Source organism: Heterodontus francisci, chromosome 1, assembly GCF_036365525.1.
Source record: "Heterodontus francisci isolate sHetFra1 chromosome 1, sHetFra1.hap1, whole genome shotgun sequence".
NCBI classification, from domain to species: Eukaryota; Metazoa; Chordata; class Chondrichthyes; order Heterodontiformes; family Heterodontidae; genus Heterodontus; species Heterodontus francisci.
Genome location: NC_090371.1, coordinates 1,736,669 through 1,755,489, shown reverse-complemented (window position 1 = coordinate 1,755,489; position 18,821 = coordinate 1,736,669).

The following is an 18,821-nucleotide window of genomic DNA, read 5'->3' as shown; positions in this document are numbered from 1 at the left end:
TACTGCACCTTCTCTAAAGCCTGCACATCCTTGCAAAAGTGCAGTGCCCAGATTTGTTCACAATACTCCAATTCAGGCCTGAACCAGAGTTTTCTAAAGTTTCAACAAAACTGGATGCAAAGTACTCAGGAAAGGTAGGGAACAAATTAGATTTAGAACATTACAGCGCAGTACAGGCCCTTCGGCCCTCGATGTTGCGCCGACCTGTGAAACCATCTGACCTACACTATTCCATTTTCATCCATATGTCTATCCAATGTCCACTTAAATGCCCTTAAAGTTGGCGAATCTACTACTGCTGCAGGCAGGGCGTTCCACGCCCTTACTACTCTCTGAGTAAAGAAACTACCTCTCACATCTGTCCTATATCTATCACCCCTCAACTTAAAGCTATGTCCCCTCGTGTTTGCCATCCTCATCCGAGGAAAAAGACTCTCACTATCCACCCTATCTAACCCTCGGATTATCTTATATGTCTCTATTAAGTCACCTCTCCTCCTCCTTCTCTCCAACGAAAACAACCTCAAGCCCCTCAGCCTTTCCTCGTAAGACCTTCCCTCCATACCAGGCAACATCCTAGTAAATCTCCTCTGCACCCTTTCCATAGCTTCCACATCCTTCCTATAATGCGGTGACCAGAACTGCACGCAATACTCCAGGTGCGGTCTCACCAGAGTTTTGTACAGCTGCAGCATGATCTCGTGGCTCCGAAACTCGATCCCCCTACTAATAAAAGCTAACACACCATATGCCTTCTTAACAGCCCTATTAACCTGGTTAGCAGCCTTCAGGGATTTATGCACCTGGACACCAAGATCTCTCTGCTCATCTACACTACCAAGAATCTTCCCATTAGCCCAGTACTCTGCATTCCTGTTACTCCTTCCAAAGTGAATCACCTCACACTTTTCCGCATTAAACTCCATTTGCCATCTCTCAGCCCAGCTCTGCAGCCTATCTATGTCCCTCTGTACCCTACAACATCCTTCGGCACTATCCACAACTCCACCGACCTTAGTGTCATCTGCAAATTTACTAACCCACCCTTCTACACCCTCTTCCAGGTCATTTATAAAAATGACAAACAGCAGTGGCCCCAAAACAGATCCTTGCGGTACACCACTAGTAACTAAACTCCAGGATGAACATTTGCCATCAACCACCACCCTCTGTCTTCTTTCAGCTAGCCAATTTCTGATCCAAAGCTCTAAATCACCTTCAACCCCATACTTCCGTATTTTCTGCAATAGCCTACCGTGGGGAACCTTATCAAACGCCTTACTGAAATCCATATACACCACATCCACTGCTTTACCCTCATCCACCTGTTTGGTCACCTTCTCGAAAAACTCAATAAGGTTTGTGAGGCACGACCTACCCGTCACAAAACCGTGCTGACTATCTCTAATGAACTTATTCTTTTCAAGATGATTATAAATCCTGTCTCTTATGACCTTTTCCAACATTTTACCCACAACCGAAGTAAGGCTCACAGGTCTATAATTACCAGGGCTGTCTCTACTCCCCTTCTTGAACAAGGGGACAACATTTGCTATCCTCCAGTCTTCCGGCACTATTCCTGTCGACAATGACGACATAAAGATCAAGGACAAAGGCTCTGCAATCTCCTCCCTAGCTTCCCAGAGAATCCTAGGATAAATCCCATCTGGCCCAGGGGACTTATCTATTTTCACACTTTCCAAAATTGCTAACACCTCCTCCTTGTGAACCTCAATCCCATCTAGCCTCGTAGCCTGAATCTCAGTTTTCTCAACAACATTTTCTTTCTCTACTGTAACTACTGACGCAAACTATTCATTTAACACTTCCCCTATCTCCTCTGATTCCACACACAACTTCCCACTACTATCCTTGATTGGCCCTAACCTATCTCTAGTCATTCTTTTATTCCTGATATACCTATAGAAAGCCTTAGGGTTTTCCCTGATCCGATCCACCAATGACTTCTCGTGTCCTCTCCTTGCTCTTCTTAGCTCTCCCTTTAGATCCTTCCTGGCTAGCTTGTAGCTCTCAAGCGCCCTAACTGAGCCTTCACGTCTCATCCTAACATAAGCCTTCTTCTTCCTCTTGACAAGCGCTTCAACTTCTTTAGTAAACCACGGCTCCCTCGCTCGACAACTTCCTCCCTGCCTCACAGGTACATACTTATCAAGGACACGCAGTAGCTGCTCCTTGAATAAGCTCCACATTTCGATTGTTCCCATCCCCTGCAGTTTCCTTCCCCATCCTACGCATCCTAAATCTTGCCTAATCGCATCATAATTTCCTTTCCCCCAGTTATAATTCTTGCCCTGTGGTATATACCTGTCCCTGCCCATCGCTAAGGTAAACCTAACCGAATTGTGATCACTATCACCAAAGTGCTCACCTACATCTAAATCTAACACCTGGCCGGGTTCATTTCCCAGTACCAAATCCAATGTGGCATCGCCCCTGGTTGGCCTGTCTACATACTGTGTCAGAAAACCCTCCTGCACACACTGGACAAAAACTGACCCATCTAAAGTACTCGAACTATAGTATTTCCAGTCGATATTTGGAAAGTTAAAGTCCCCCATAACAACTACCCTGTTACTCTCGCCCCTGTCGAGAATCATCTTCGCTATCCTTTCCTCTACATCTCTGGAACTATTCGGAGGTCTATAAAAGACTCCCAACAGGGTAACCTCACCTCTCCTGTTTCTAACCTCAGCCCATACTACCTCAGTAGACGAGTCCTCAAACGTCCTTTCTGTCGCTGTAATATTCTCCTTGATTAACAATGCCACACCCCCCCCCCTCTTTTACCATCTTCTCTGTTCTTACTGAAACATCTAAATCCCGGAATCTGCAACATCCATTCCTGCCCCTACTCTACCCATGTCTCCGAAATGGCCACTACATCGAGATCCCAGGTACCAACCCATGCTGCAAGCTCACCCACCTTATTCCGGATGCTCCTGGCGTTGAAATAGACACACTTTAAACCAGGTTCTTGCTTGCCAGTGCCCTCTTGCGTCCTTGTAACCATATCCCTGACCTCACTACTCTCAACATCCTGTCCACTGGCACTACAATTTAGGTTCCCATTCCCCTGCTGAATTAGTTTAAACCCCCCCGAAGAGCACTAGCAAACCTCCCCCCCAGGATATTGGTACCCCTCTGGTTCAGGTGAAGACCATCCTGTTTGCAGAAGTCCCACCTACCCCAGAAAGAGCCCCAATTATCCAGGAAACTAAAACCCTCCCTCCTGCACTATCCCTGCAGCCACGTGTTCAACTCCTCTCTCTCCCTATTTCTCGCTTCGCTATCACGTGGCACGGGCAACAACCCAGAGATAACAACTCTGTTTGTTCTCGCTCTAAGCTTCCACCCTAGCTCCCTGAATTTCTGTCTTAAATCCCCATCTCTCTTCCTACCTATGTCGTTGGTGCCTATGTGGACCACGACTTGGGGCTGCTCCCCCTCCCCATTAAGGATCCCAAAAACACGATCGGAGACATCACGAACCCTGGCACCTGGGAGGCAACATACCAACCGTGAGTCTCTCTCGTTCCCACAGAACCTCCTATCTGTTCCCCTAACTATGGAGTCCCCAATGACTAATGTTCTGCTCCTCTTCCCCCTTCCCTTCTGAGCAACAGGGACAGACTCTGTGCCAGATACCTGTACCCCATTGCTTACCCCTGGTAAGTCGTCCCCCGCAACAGTATCCAAAACGGTATACCTGTTGTTGAGGGAAACGGCCACAGGGGATCACTGCACTGCCTGCTGGTTCCCTCTCCTTGCCCTGACGGTAACCCATCTACCTACTTCTTTTACCTGAGGTGTGACTACCTCCCCATAACTCCTCTCAATAACCTCCTCCGCCTCCCGAATGATCCGAAGTTCATCCAGCTCCAGCTCCAGTTCCCTAACGCGGTTCTCGGAGCTGGAGTTGGGTGCACTTCCCACAGATGCAGTCAGCAGGGACACTCTTGGCGACCCTTACCTCCCACATTCTGCAGGAGGAACATACAACTGCCTTAACCTCCATTCCCACTATTCCAAATTCCCAACAAATCTACTGAAAAACCAAAAAAAAAAGTCAAAACTTGTTAGGTTAGCAATCCAACGGACAGAACCTCCTAAATAAAAAGCTTACCTTATCAACACACCAGAGTCCTTTTTTTTGGTTAGAGGAGGAGGGTGGGTGGGAGACACTACACGTGTAGTGTCTCAGGTACAGCCACCACACAAATATATACCTTTTTCCTTACCCAGCAGTCCCCTGGTCCTCCGAAAACAAAAGGGAATTCACTTTTAAACTTCCACTGAAATTGACTTCACAGCTGTAAGCCCGTTCACGCACCTCCATTGCTATCAAAGCTGCAGTCACCGAAACTAAAAGAAAGAGATTTTAAACCACACAAATATATACCTTTTTCCTTCCCCAGCAGTCCCCTGGTCCTCCGAAAACAAAAGGGAATTTACTTTTAAACTTACACTGAAATTGACTTCACAGCTGTAAGCCCGTTCACGCACCTCCGTTGCAATCAAAGCTGCAGTCACTAAAAGGAAGAAGGGTGCTGGAGGGAGAGGACGTCCTGCAGGGGTCAAGGACACAATCTATTTGGTTAGAGTTAAGAAACAATGGTCTGGATTTTACCAGCACCACCCCCCCCCCCACCCCGATGTCGGGGGTCGTGGCGGGGGCCCTGAGAAATGCTTCCAGGAGAGGCTCACGACAGGCCTCGAGGCTAGGCCCCGCCCCATATTACGAACGACAACGAAGCCTCATGGTGATCCCCCCCCCCCGCCGCTGCTTGGCAACGGGAGGAGCAGGATTTAAATATGTTAATTAATGAATTAATTGCCTACCTGCTCCCGTCGGCTGTCCCGTTGCTGTATTCCAGCTGGTTGCATTCACTCTCGCGCCTTTGGATCTCCGACCAGAGATCCGATCCGGGACACTGGTGGGGAGGGGGAGAGGAGGTAAGTTTTCAGGGTGGGGGCGAAGTGGGTTGAAATCTTTTTGATTGGTCTTGGGGGATGGTGAGAAGGGGTAAGGTTCAAAGTGTATAAACATTGTGGGGAGGAGGATCGAGACCGTAAGGGAAGTTTTTTTGACATGGGGGAGGGCAAGTAATAATTTATTTTGTCATTGGTGGGGGGGCGGTCAGTGAGGGTATTGAAATATCCCGTTGTCGGGGAGGAAGTGCCCAACCCCTCTCACGAGATAGAAGAGCAGATATGTAGTAAAATCTCTGAGAAGTGCAAGAACAATAGGGCTGTAATAGTAGGGGATTTTAATTACCCCAATATTAACTGGGATAGTTTTAGTGTGAAAGGAATTGAGGGAGCAGAATTCTTGAGGTGGATTCAGGAGAATCTTTTTGGCCAGTATGTAGCAAGTCCAACGAGAGGACGCAGTTTTAGATGTGGTAGTGATCATAATCAGTAAGTTTTAACATAATTATGGAAAATCACAAGGATAGAACAGGGCATAAACATATTCCCACAAACAAAACGGGTGAGATGGCCAAATCTAGAGCCCCATGGATGTTGAAGAGCTTACAGGGTAAGATAAGGCAGAAAAGGAAAGCTTATATCTGACACAGAGAACTCAATACTACAGAAAGCCGAGAGGAGTATAGAAAGTGGAGGGGTGAAATCAAAAAGGAATTTAGGAAAGCAAAGAGAGGGCATGAAAGAATATTGGCAAACAAAATCAAGGTGAACCCAAAGATGTTTTACAAATACATTAAGAGTAAGAGGATAACTAAGGAGAGAGCAGGGCCCATAAAAGACCAAAAAGGTAATCTGTGTGTAGGGGCAGAAGATGTTGGTATGGTTCTTAATGAATACTTTGTGTCTATCTTCACAAAAGAGGGGGACGATGCAGATATTGTAGTTAAGGAGGAAGAGTGTGAAGTATTGGATGTGATAAACATAGGGAGAGAGGAAGTATTAGAGTCATAGAGTTATATAGCACAGAAACAGGCCCTTCGGCCCATCGTGTCTGTGCCGGCCATCAAGCACCCAACTATTCTAATCCCATTTTCCAGCACTTGGCCCGTAGCCTTGTATGCTATGGCATTTCAAGTGCTCATCTAAATACTTCTTAAATGTTGTGAGGGTTCCTGCCTCTACCACCTCTTCGGGCAGTGCGTTCTAGATTCCAAACACCCTCTGGGTGAAAATATTTTTCCTCAAATCCCCTCTAAACCTCCTGCCCCTTACCTTAAATCTATGCCCCTTCGTTAATGGATGTTTTTCGGGCTAGAGGAAGGTTTGTAGTGGAGTTCCCCAGGGGTCAGTGTTGAGACCCTTGCTTTTCCTGATAAATATTAATGACCAGGACCTTGGTGGAAAGGTCATAATTTCAAAGTTTTCAGATGATACGAAACTTGGAAGCATAGTGAACTGTGAGGAGGATAGTTTTATATTTATTTTTATTCATTCATGGGATATGGGCATCGCTGGCCAGGCCAGCATTTATTGCCCATCCCTAATTGCCCTTGAGAAGGTGGTGCTGAGCTGCCATCTTGAACGGCTGCAATCCATTTGGGGTAGGTACACCCACAGTGCTGTTAGGGAGTTCCAGGATTTTGACCCAGCGACAGTGAAGGAACGGCGATATAGTTCCAAGTCAGGATGGTGTGTGACTTGGAGGGGAACTTGCAGGTGGTGGTGTTCCCATGCATTTGCTGCCCCTACTCCTTCTAGTTGACAGAGGCCATGGGTTTGCTGTCTAAGGAGCCTTGGTGCATTGCTGCAGTGCATCTTGTAGATGGTACTCACTGCTGCCACTGTGCGTCAGTGATGGAGGGAGTGAATATTTGCGGATGGGGTGCCAATCAATCAGGCTGCTTTGTCCTGGATGGTGTCAAGCCTCTTGAGTGTTGTTGGAGCTGCACCCATCCAGACAAGTGGAGAGTATTCCATCACACTCCTGACTTATGCCTTGTAGATGGTGGACAGGCTTTGGGTAATCAGGAGGTGCGTTACTTGCCTCAGGATTCCTAACCTCTGACCTGCTCTTGTAGCCAAGGTATTTAATTGGCTACTCCAGTTCAGTTTCTGGTCAATGGTAGCCCCTAGGATGTTGATAGTGGGGGATTCAGCGATGGTAATGCCATTGAATGCCAAGGGGAGATGGTTAGATTCTCTCTTGTTGGAGATGGTCATTGCCTGGCACTTGTGTGGCACAGATGTTACTTGCCACTTATCAGCCCAAACCTGGATATTGTCCAGGTCTTGCTGCATTTCTACACGGACTGCTTCAGTATCTGAGGAGTCACGAATGGTGTTGAACATTGTGCAATCATCAGCGAACATCCCCACTTCTGACCTTATGATTGAAGGAAGGTCATTGATGAAGCAGCTGAAGATGGTTGGGCCTAGGACACTAGATGATTAGATTAGATTAGAGATACAGCACTGAAACAGGCCCTTCAGCCCACCGAGTCTGTGCCGAACATCAACCACCCATTTATACTAATCCTACACTAATCCCCTATTCCCAACAAACATCCCCACCTGTCCCTATATTTCCCTACCACCTACCTATACTGGTGACAATTTATAATGGCCAATTTATCTGTCAACCTGCAAGTCTTTTGGCTTGTGGGAGGAAACCGGAGCACCCGGAGGAAACCCACGCAGACACAGGGAGAACTTGCAAACTCCACACAGGCAGTACCCAGAATCGAACCCGGGTCCCTGGAGTTGTGAGGCTGCGGTGCTAACCACTGCGCCACCGTGCCGCCCTACCCTGAGGAACTCCTGCAGTAATGTCCTGGAGCTCAGATGATTGACCTCCAACAACCACAACCATCTTCCTTTGCGCTAGGTATGACTCCAACCAGCGGAGGGTTTTCCCCCTGATTCCCATTGACCTCAGTTTTGCTAGGGCTCCTTGATGCCATACTCGGTCAAATGCTGCCTTGATGTCAAGGGCAGTCACTCTCACCTCACCTCTTGAGTTCAGCTCTTTTGTCCATGTTTGAACCAAGGCTGTAATGAGGTCAGGGGCTGAGTGGCCCTGGCAGAACCCAAACTGAGCATCACTGAGCTCAGGATTAAATTCCATTTGCCACAGCTCTGCCCATCTTACCAGCCCATCTATATCGTCCTGTAATCTAAGGCTTTCCAACTCACTATTTACGACACCACCAATTTTCATGTCATCTGCGAACTTACTGATCATACCTCCTTACTTCTTTGGTCTCCTTGTCTCGGGAGACAATGGGTAAGCGCCTGCAGGTGGTCAGTGGTTTGTGGAGCAGCGCCTGGAGTGTCTATAAAGGCCAATTCTAGAGTGACAGATTCTTCCACAGGTGCTGCAGATAAAATTGGTTGTCAGGGCTCTTTCGCAGTTGGCTCTCTCCTTGCGCTTCTGTCTTTTTTCCTGCCAACTGCTAAGTCTCTTCGACTCGCCACACTTAAGCCCCACCTTTATGGTTTCCCGCCAGCTCTGGCGATCGCTGGCAACTGACTCCCACGACTTGTGATCAATGTCACAGGACTTCATGTCGCATTTGCAGACGTCTTTAAAGCGGAGACATGGACGGCCGGTGGGTCTGATACCAGTGACGAGCTCGCTGTTTAATGTGTCTTTGGGGATCCTGCCATCTTCCACGCGGCTCACATGGCCAAGCCATCTCAAGCGCCGCTGCCTCAGTAGGGCGTATAAGCTGGAGATGTTGGCCGCCTCGAGGACTTCTGTGTTGGAGATACGGTGCTGCCACCTGATTCCAAGGATTCTCCGGATGCAGCGAAGATGGAATGAATTGAGACGTCGCTCTTGGCTGACATACGTTGTCCAGGCCTTGCTGCCGTAGAGCAAGGTACTGAGGTCCTCAATACCTCCTATATTCATGTCTAAATCATTAATGTACACTACAAACAGCAAGGGTCCCAGCACCGATCCCTGTGGTACACCACTGGTCACAGGGTTCCACTCACAAAAACATCCCTGGACCATCACCCTCTGCCTCCTGCCACTAAGCCAATTTTGGATCCAATTTGCCAAATTGTCTTGGACCCCATGGGCTCTTACCCTCTTAACCAATCTCCCGTGCAGGACCTTATCAAGTGCCTTACTGAAGTCCATGTAGATTACATCAAGTGCTTTACCCTCAGCAACACACCTAGTCACTGCCTTGAAAAATTCAATCAAGTTAGTCCGACACGATCTCCCCCTGACAAAGCCATGCTGACTATCCCTGATTAATCCCTGCCTCTCCAAGTGGAGATTAATCCCGTCCCTCAGAATTTTTTGCAGCAGTTTCCCAACCACTGAGGTTAGACTCACCGGCCTGTAATTACCTGGTTTATCCCTGCTATCCTACTTGAATAATGGTACCACATTCGCTTTCCTCCAGTCCTCTGGTACCTCTCCTTTGGGCAGAGAGGATTTGAAAATTTGTGTCAGAGGCCCTGCATTCTCCTCCCTTGCCTCACATAACAGCCTGGGATACATCTCATCTGGGCCTGGGGATTTATCCACTTTTAAGCCCGCTAAAACAGCAAATACTTAGTGCCTTTCAGTGCTAATATGTTCAAGTATATTACAGTCCCCCTCCCTAATCTCTACACCTACATCGTCCTTCTCCATAGTGAACACTGATGAAAAGTAATCATTTAAAACCTCACCTATGTCCTCTGGCTCAACACACAGATTGCCACTTTGGTCCCTAATGGGCCCTTACTCCCTGGTTATTCTCTTACCCTTAATATACTTATAAAACGCCTTAGGATTTTCCTTTATCTTGCCCGCCAGTGTTTTTCATGTCCCCTCTTCGCTCTCCTAATTACTTTTTTATGTACCCCCCTGCACTTTCTATACTCCTCTAGGGCCTCCGATGTTTTCAGCGCTTTGAATCTGCCTCCTTTTTTTTCCTTATCCAATCCTCTATATCCCTTGACATCCAGGGTTCCCTGGAATTGTTGGTCCTATCCTTCACCTTAATGTTGGCTCTGAACTCTCACTATTTCCTCTTTGAATGACTCCCACTGATGTGAAGTCGACTTTCCTACAAGTAGCTGCTCCCAGTCCACTTTGGGAGATCCTGTTTTATCAAATTGAAATCGGCTTTCCACCAATTCAGTACCTTTATTTCCGGTCCATCTTTGTCCTTTTCCATAACTACCTTAAATCTTACAGAGTTATGGTCACTATCCCCGAAATGGTCCCCCACTGACATTTCTACCACTTCATTCCAGCTAGAGAACAGGCCATCCTAGACTGGGTATTGTGTAATGAGAGAGGAATAATTGACAATCTAGTTGTGCGAGACCCTTTGGGGATGAGCGACCATAATATGATAGAATTCTTCATCAAGATGGAGAGTGACGTAGTTGATTCTGAGACTAGGGTCCTGAATCTTAGTCAAGGAAACTACGAAAGTATGCGGCATGAGTTGGCCATGATGGATTGGGAAACATTATTTCAAGGGATGACGGTGGAAAGACAATGGCAAACATTCAAAGAGCGCATGGATGAATTGCAACAATTGTGTATTCCTGTCTGGCGCAGAAGTAAAACGTGAATGGCTTTCAAGGGAAATTAGAGATAACATTAGATCCAAGGAAGAGGCATATAAATTCACCAGAAAAAACAACAGACCTGAGCATTGGGAGCAGTTCAGAATTCAGCAAAGGAGGACCAAGGGATTGATTAAGAAGGGGAAAATAGAGTACGAGAGCAAGCTTGCAGGGAACATGAAAACTGACTGTAAAAGTTTGTATAGGTATGTGAAGAGAAAAAGATTGGTGAAGACAAATGTAGGTCCCTCACAGTCAGAAACACGGGAATTTATTATGGGGAACAAAGAAATGGCTGACCAACTAAATGCATACTTTGGTTCTGTCTTCACAAAGGAGGACACAAATATCACACCAGAAAAGTTGGGGAACACAGGGCTTAGTGAGAGAGAGGAGCTGAAAGAAATCAGTATTAGTAGAGAAATGGTGTTGGGGAAATTGATGGGATTGAAGGCTGATACCCAGGGCCTGATGGTCTGCATCCCAGAGTACTTAAGGAAGTGGCCCTAGAAATAGTAGATGCATTGGTGGTCATCTTTCAAGATTCTATAGACTCTGGAAGAGTTCCTACAGATTGGAGGGTAGCTAATGTAACCCCACTATTAAAAAAGGGAGGGAGAGAGAAAGCAGGGAATTATAGACCAGTCAGCCTGACGTCAGAAGTGGGGAAAATTCTAGAGTCCATTATCTAAGATTTATTAGCAGAGCACTTGGAGAACAGTGGTAGAATCGGACAGAGTCAGCATGGATTTACGAAAGGGAAATCATGTTTGACAAATCTACTAGAATTCTTCGAGGATGTAACTTGTAGAGTTGATGAGGGGGAGCCAGTGGATGTGGTTTATTTGGACTTTCAGAAGGCTTTTGACAAAGTCCCACATAAGAGATTAGCATGTAGAATTAAACACATGGGATTGGGGGTAGTGTATTGCGATGGATAGAAAATTGGTTGGAAGACAGGAAACAAAGAATAGGAATAAATGAGTCTTTTTCTGAATGGCAGGCAGTGACGAGTGGGGTACCGCAGGGATTGGTGCTAGGACCCCAGCTATTCACAATATACATTAATGATTTAGATGAGGGAACTAAATGTAATATCTCCAAATTTGCAGATGACACAAAACTGGGTGGGAGGATGAGTTGTGAGGAGGATGCAGAGAGGCTTCAGGGTGATTTGGACAAGTTGAGTGAGTGGGCAAATGCATGACAGATGCAGTATAATGTGGATAAATATGAGGTTATCCACTTTGGTAGCAAAAACAGGAAGGCAGATTATCTGAACGGCTATAAACTGAGAGAGGGGAATATGCAGCGAGACCTGGGTGTTCTCGTACACCAGTCGCTGAAGGTAAGCATGCAGGTGCAACAGGCGGTAAAAAGGGCAAATGGTATGTTGGCCTTCATAGTGAGAGGATTCGAGTACAGGAGCAGGGATGTCTTGCTGCAATTATACAGGGCCTTGGTGAGGCCACACCTCGAATGTTGTGTGCTGTTTTGGTTACCTTATAAAGTCATAGAGTCGTACAGCATAGAAACAGGCCCTTCGGCCCAGCGCGTCCATGCCAATCATAATGCCTATCTATACTAATCCCACCTGCCTCCATTAATTCCATACCCCTCTATGCCTTGCTCATTCAAGTACCTGTCCAGATGCCTCTTAAATGTCGATACTGTTCCTGCCTCCACCACCTCCTCTGGCAGCTCATTCCAGATACCCACTATTCTTTGTGTGAACATTTTACCCCTTTGATCCCCTTTAAACCTCCTCCCTCTCATCTTAAATCTATGCCCTCTAGTTTTAGTCACCCCTACCACATCTTTCCTGTAGTGCGGCGACCAGAACTGCACACAGTACTCCAAATGCGGCCTAACCAACGTTATGTACAACAGTAACATGACGTCCCAACTCTTTTACCCAATGCCTCGACCGATGAAGGCAAGCATGCCAAACAAGTTCTTCACCACCCTGTCTACCTGTGTTGCCACTTTCAGGGAACTATGTACTTGCACGCCAAGGTCTCTCTGCTCAACAACACTCCCCAGGGCCCTGCCATTCACTGTATATGTCCTGCCCTGGTTTAACTTCTCAAAATGCATCACTTCACACTTGTCTGTGTTAAATTCCATTTGCCAATCCCTTGCCCACTTTCTCAGTTGATCTATATCCTGTTGTAACCTTAGACAACCTTCTTCACAGTCCACTATAACACCAATTTTGGTGTCATCTACAAACTTACCAGTCATGCCCCCTACATTCACATCCAAGTCATTAATATATACGACAAACAACAGAGGGCCCAGCACCGATCCCTGCGGCACACCACTGGTCACCAGCCTCCAATCTGAAAAACAACCCTCCACTACCACCCTCTGCCTCCTATCACCAAGCCAATTTTGTATCCAATTTGCTTGCTCACCCTGGATCCCATGTGTTCGAACCTTCTGGACCAGCCTACCATGCGGGACCTTGTCAAAGGCCTTGCTAAAGCCCATGTAGACAACGTCCATCACCCTGCCCTCGTCAATCCTCTTGGTCATCTCCTCGAAAAACTCAATCAAATTCGTGAGACATGATTTCCCACGCACAAAGCCATGCTGACTATCCCTAATCAGACCTTGCCTTTCCAAATGCATATAAATCCTGTCTCTCAGAATCCCTTCCAATAACTTTCCCACCACTGATGTAAGGCTCACCGGCCTGTAGTTCCCTGGCTTATCCCTGCTGCCCTTCTTAAATAAAGGCACAACATTAGCTATCCTCCAGTCTTCTGATACCTCACCCGTAGCTAACGATGATACAAAAATCTCTGCCAGAGCCCCAGCAATCTCCTCCCTTGCTTCCCATAGCATCCTAGGAGACACCTGGTCAGGCCCTGGGGATTTATCCACCTTAATGCACTTCAAAGCCTCCAACACCTCCTCCTTTGTAATGTTGATATGCTCCAGGATATTGGTGTTCCCTCCCTTGAATTCACTAGCTTCCATGACCTTCTCCACGGAAATACGGACGAGAAATATTCATTTAAGATCTCGCCCATTTCCCGTGGCTCCACACATAGATTACCACACTGATCCTTAAGGGGACAAAGAACAAAAGAACAAAGAAAATTACAGCACAGGAACAGGCCCTTCGGCCCTCCAAGCCTGCGCCGATCCAGATCCTCTATCTAAACATGTCGCCTATTTTCTAAGGGTCTGTATCTCTTTACTTCCTGCCCATTCATGTATCTGTCTAGATACATCTTAAAAGACGCTATCGTGCCCGCGTCTACCACCTCCGCTGGCAACGCGTTCCAGGCACCCACCACCCTCTGCGTAAAGAACTTTCCACGCATATCCCCCCTAAACTTTACCGCTCTCACTTTGAACTCGTGACCCCTAGTAATTGAATCCCCCACTCTGGGAAAAAGCTTCTTGCTATCCACTCTGTCTATACCTCTCATGATTTTGTACACCTCAATCAGGTCCCCCCTCAACCTCCGTCTTTCTAATGAAAATAATCCTAATCTGCTCAACCTCTCTTCATAGCTAGCCCCCTCCATACCAGGCAACATCCTGGTGAACCTCCTCTGCACCCTCTCCATAGCATCCACATCCTTTTGGTAATGTGGCGATCAGAACTGCACACAGTATTCCAAATGTGGCCGAACCAAAGTCTTATACAACTGTAACATGACCTGCCAACTCTTGTACTCAATACCCCGTCCGATGAAGGAAAGCATGCCGTATGCCTTCTTGACCACTCTATTGACCTGCGTTGCCACCTTCAGGGAGCAATGGACCTGAACACCCAAATCTCTCTGTACATCAATTTTCCCCAGGACTTTTCCATTTACTGTATAATTCATTCTTGAATTGGATCTTCTAAAATGCATCACCTCGCATTTGCCCTGATTGAACTCCATCTGCCATTTCTCTGCCCAACTCTCCAGTCTATCTATATTCTGCAGTATTCTCTGACAGTCCCCTTCACAATCTGCTACTCCACCAATCTTAGTGTCGTCTGCAAACTTGCTAATCAGACCACCTATACTTTCCTCCAAATCATTTATGTATATCACAAACAACAGTGGTCCCAGCACGGATCCCTGTGGAACACCACTGGTCACACGTCTCCATTTTGAGAAACTCCCTTCCACTGCTACTCTCTGTCTCCTGTTGCCCAGCCAGTTCTTTATCCATCTAGCTAGTACACCCTGGACCCCATGCGCCTTCACTTTCTCCATCAACCTCCCATGGGGAACCTTATCAAATGCCTTACTGAAGTCCATGTATATGACATCTACAGCCCTTCCCTCATCTACCAGACCTTCCATGCTCCCTGTCCTGTCCCTGTCCGGCCTGCCTACTGGACTTGCTTGCTTTAATCTCTATATTTGCCTCAACTATCTCATCGGAGGGACTACTACTTTGGGTCCCTCCTCCCTGCAAGACTAGTTTAAACCCTCCCGAGTAGTACTAGCAAACCTCCCCGCAAGGATATTGGTCCCCTTCCAGTTCAGATGCAACCCGTCCTTCTTGTACAGGTCACCTCTGCACCAGAAGAAATCCCAATGATCCAAGTAGCTGAAGCCCTCGCGCCTACACCAGCTCTTCAGCCACGCATTCATTTACCTAATTCTCCTATTCCTACCCTCACTAGCACGTGGCACAGGGAGTAATCCTGAGATTACAACCCTAGAGGTCCTGCTTTTTAACCTTCTGCCTAACTCCCTATATTCACTTTGCACGACCTCATCTCTCTTCCTGCCTATGTTGTTAGTACCAATATGGACCACGACCTCTGGCTGCTCACCCTCCCCATTCAGAATGTCCTACAGCCGCTTCGAGACATCCTTGACCCGAGCACCAGGGAGGCAACATACCATCCTGGAGTCTCGTTTTCAGCACAGAAATGCCAATCTGCACCTCTTACGATAGAATCCCCCATCACTATAGCTCTTCCAACCCTTTTCCTTGCCTGCGGTGCAGCAGAGCCCTCCTTGGTGCCACGAACTTGGCTGTTGCTGCTTTCCCCTGGGAGATCATCCCCCCCCCCCACGACAGTATCCAAAGTGGTCTATCTGTCTGAGAGGGGAATGTTATCTGTGGAAGGATGTTCTTGCCATAGAGGGAGTGCAGCGAAGGTTTACCAGACTGATTCCTGGGCTGGCGGGACTGATGTATGAGGAGAGATTGAGTCAGTTAAGATTATATTTGCTGGAGTTCAGAAGAGTGAGGGGGGATCTCATAGAAACCTATAAAATTCTAAGAAGACCAGACAGGGTAGATGCAGGAGGGATGTTCCCGATGGTAGGGGAGTCCAGAAACATTCAGGACTGAGATGAGGAGAAATTTCTTCACCCAGAGAGTGGTGAACCTGTGGAATTCACTACCACAGAAAGCAGTTGAGGCCAAAACATTGTATGTTTTCAAGAAGGAGTTAGATAAAGCTCTTGGGTCTAAAGGGATCAAAGGATATGGGGGGAAAGCGGGAACAGGTTACTGAGTTGGATGATCAGCCATGATCATAATGAATGGCGTAGCAGGCTCAAAGGGCCGAATGGCCTACTCCTGCTCCTATTTTCTATGTTTCTATTCCCTCGGATTCGGTCCAGTACTGCCCCTTCTCTTGTAGGACTTTCTACGTACTGGCTGAAAAAGCTCTCCTGTATGCATTTTGAGAATTCCTCCCCCTTTATGCCTTTTGCACGAAGACTCTCCCAGTTGATATTGGGGAAGTTGAAATCCCCTACTATTATTATCCTATTAGTTTTACTCCTCTGAGATTTGCCTACATATCTGCTCCTCTATCTCTTCCTGACTGTTTGCAGGCCTGCAGTACACTCCCAGCCAAGTGATTGCCCCCTTTTTGTTTTTGAGTTCTACCCAAATAGCACAGATCACTGAAAGTGGCAACGCAGGTGGATAAGGTAGTCAAGAAGGCATACGGCATGTTTGCCTTCATCGGTCGGGGCATAGAGTATAAAAATTGGCAAGTCATGCTGCAGCTGTACAGAACTTTAGTCAGGCCACACATGGAATATTGCTTACAATTCTGGTCGCCACACTACCAGAAGGAGGTGGAGGCTTTGGAGAGGGTACAGAACAGGTTTACCAGGATGTTGCCTGGTCTGCAGGGTATTAGCTATGAGGAGAGATTGGATAAACTCGGATTGTTTTCACTGGAACGACGGAGGTGGAGGGGCGATATGATAGAGGTATACAAAGTTATGAGTGGCATGGACAGAGTGGATAGTCAGAAGCTTTTTCCCAGGGTGGAAGAGTCAGTTACTAGGGGACATAGGTTTAAGGTGAGAGGGGCAAAGTTTAGAGGGGATGTGCGAGGCAAGTTCCTGGAACTTGCTGCCGGGGGAGGTGGTGGAAGCAGGTACGATAGCGACATTTAAGAGGCATCTTGAAAAATACATGAATAGGATGGGAATAGAGGGATATGGGCCCCGGAAGTGCAGAAGGTTTTAGTTTAGGCAGGCATCAAGATCGGTGCAGGCTTGGAGGGCCGAATGGCCTGTTCCTGTGCTGTACTGTTCTTTGTTCTTTGTTCTTATTTGAGGAATCTTTTAAGATGTCATCCCTTCTTACTGCAGTAACTCCTTGATCAACAGTGCACTGCCACCTCCTCTTTTACCCCCTCCCCTGTTTCGCCTGTAGATTCTATACCCTGGAATATTGAGCTGCCAGTCCTGCCCCTCCCTCAACCATGTCTCTGTGATCGCAATAATGTGCTAATCAATGCCCTCAATTCATCTGCCTTACTATTAAGACTCCTTGCTCTGCCTTCCAGACTGACACTCATTTTATATTTTATTTTTTATTTTATTTAGAGATACAGCACTGAAACAGGCCCTTCGGCCTACCGAGTCTGTGCCGACCAACAACCACCCATTTATACTAATCCGACATTGATCCCATAGTCCCTACCACATCCCCACCATTCTCCTCCCACCTACCTACACTAGTGGCAATTTACAATGGCCAATTTACCTATCAACCTGAAAGTCTTTGGCTGTGGGAGGAAACCAGAGCACCCGGCGTAAACCCACACAGTCACAGGGAGAACTTGCAAACTCCGCACAGGCAGTTAATTGCATTATGCTCGCAGAACAGTTTGGGAAGAGACTGCAACTGAACTTGAAGAAGACAGCACCTCTCTCTCTTCCAGGGACCACGTGACTGTGCATCACCCCCTACTGTAATTCCACTCTGTATCCCATCCTCCTGACAAATTAGTTTAACCCCCCCCCCAACAGCACTAACAAACCTCCCAGCAAGGATGTTTGTCCCGTTCCGGTTCAGGTGCAACCCGTCCAACTTATACAGGTCCCACCTTTGCCAGAAACAGACCCAGTGATCCAGGAAACTAAAGCCCTCCCTCCTGCACCATCTCCTCAGCCACGCATTCATCTGTTCGATCCTCCTATTTCTAAACTCAGTAGCACATGGCACCGGGAGTAATCCAGAGATTACAACCTTTGAGGTCCTGCTTTTTAATCTGCTACCTCGCCCCCTAAATTCTTGTTGCAGGACCTCATCCCTCTTTCTATCCATGTCATTAGTACCAATGTGAACCACGACCTCTGACTGTTCACCCTCCCCCTTCAGAATGCCCTGCAGCTGCTCTGTGACATCCTTGACCCTAGCACCAGGGAGGCAACATATCATCCTGGAGTTATGTTTGCAGCCACAGAAACACCTGTCTGTACCCCTTACAATCGAAGCACCTATCACAGATGATGAATATAAAGGGACTGGTGGTCTGAGGTGTATTTGCTTCAATGCAAGAAGTGTAGTAGGTAAGGCAGATGAACTTAGGGCTTGGATTAGTACCTGGGAGTATGATGTTATTGCTATTACTGAGACTTGGTTAAGGGAAGGGCATGATTGGCAACTAAATATCCCAGGATACCGATGCTTCAGGCGGGATAGAGAGGGAGGTAAAAGGGGTGGAGGAGTTGCATTACTGGTCAAAGAGGATATCACAGCTGTGCTGAAGGAGGGCACTATGGAGGACTCGAGCAGTGAGGCAATATGGGCAGAACTCAGAAATAGGAAGGGTGCGGTAACAATGTTGGGGCTGTACTACAGGCCTCCCAACAGCGAGCGTGAGATAGAGGTACAAATATGTAAACAGATTATGGAAAGATGTAGGAGCAACAGGGTGGTGGTGATAGGAGATTTTAATTTTCCCAACATTGACTGGGATTCACTTAATGTTAGAGGTCTAGATGGAGCAGAATTTGTAAGGAGCATCCAGGAGGGTTTTCTAGAGCAGTATGTAAATAGTCCAACTC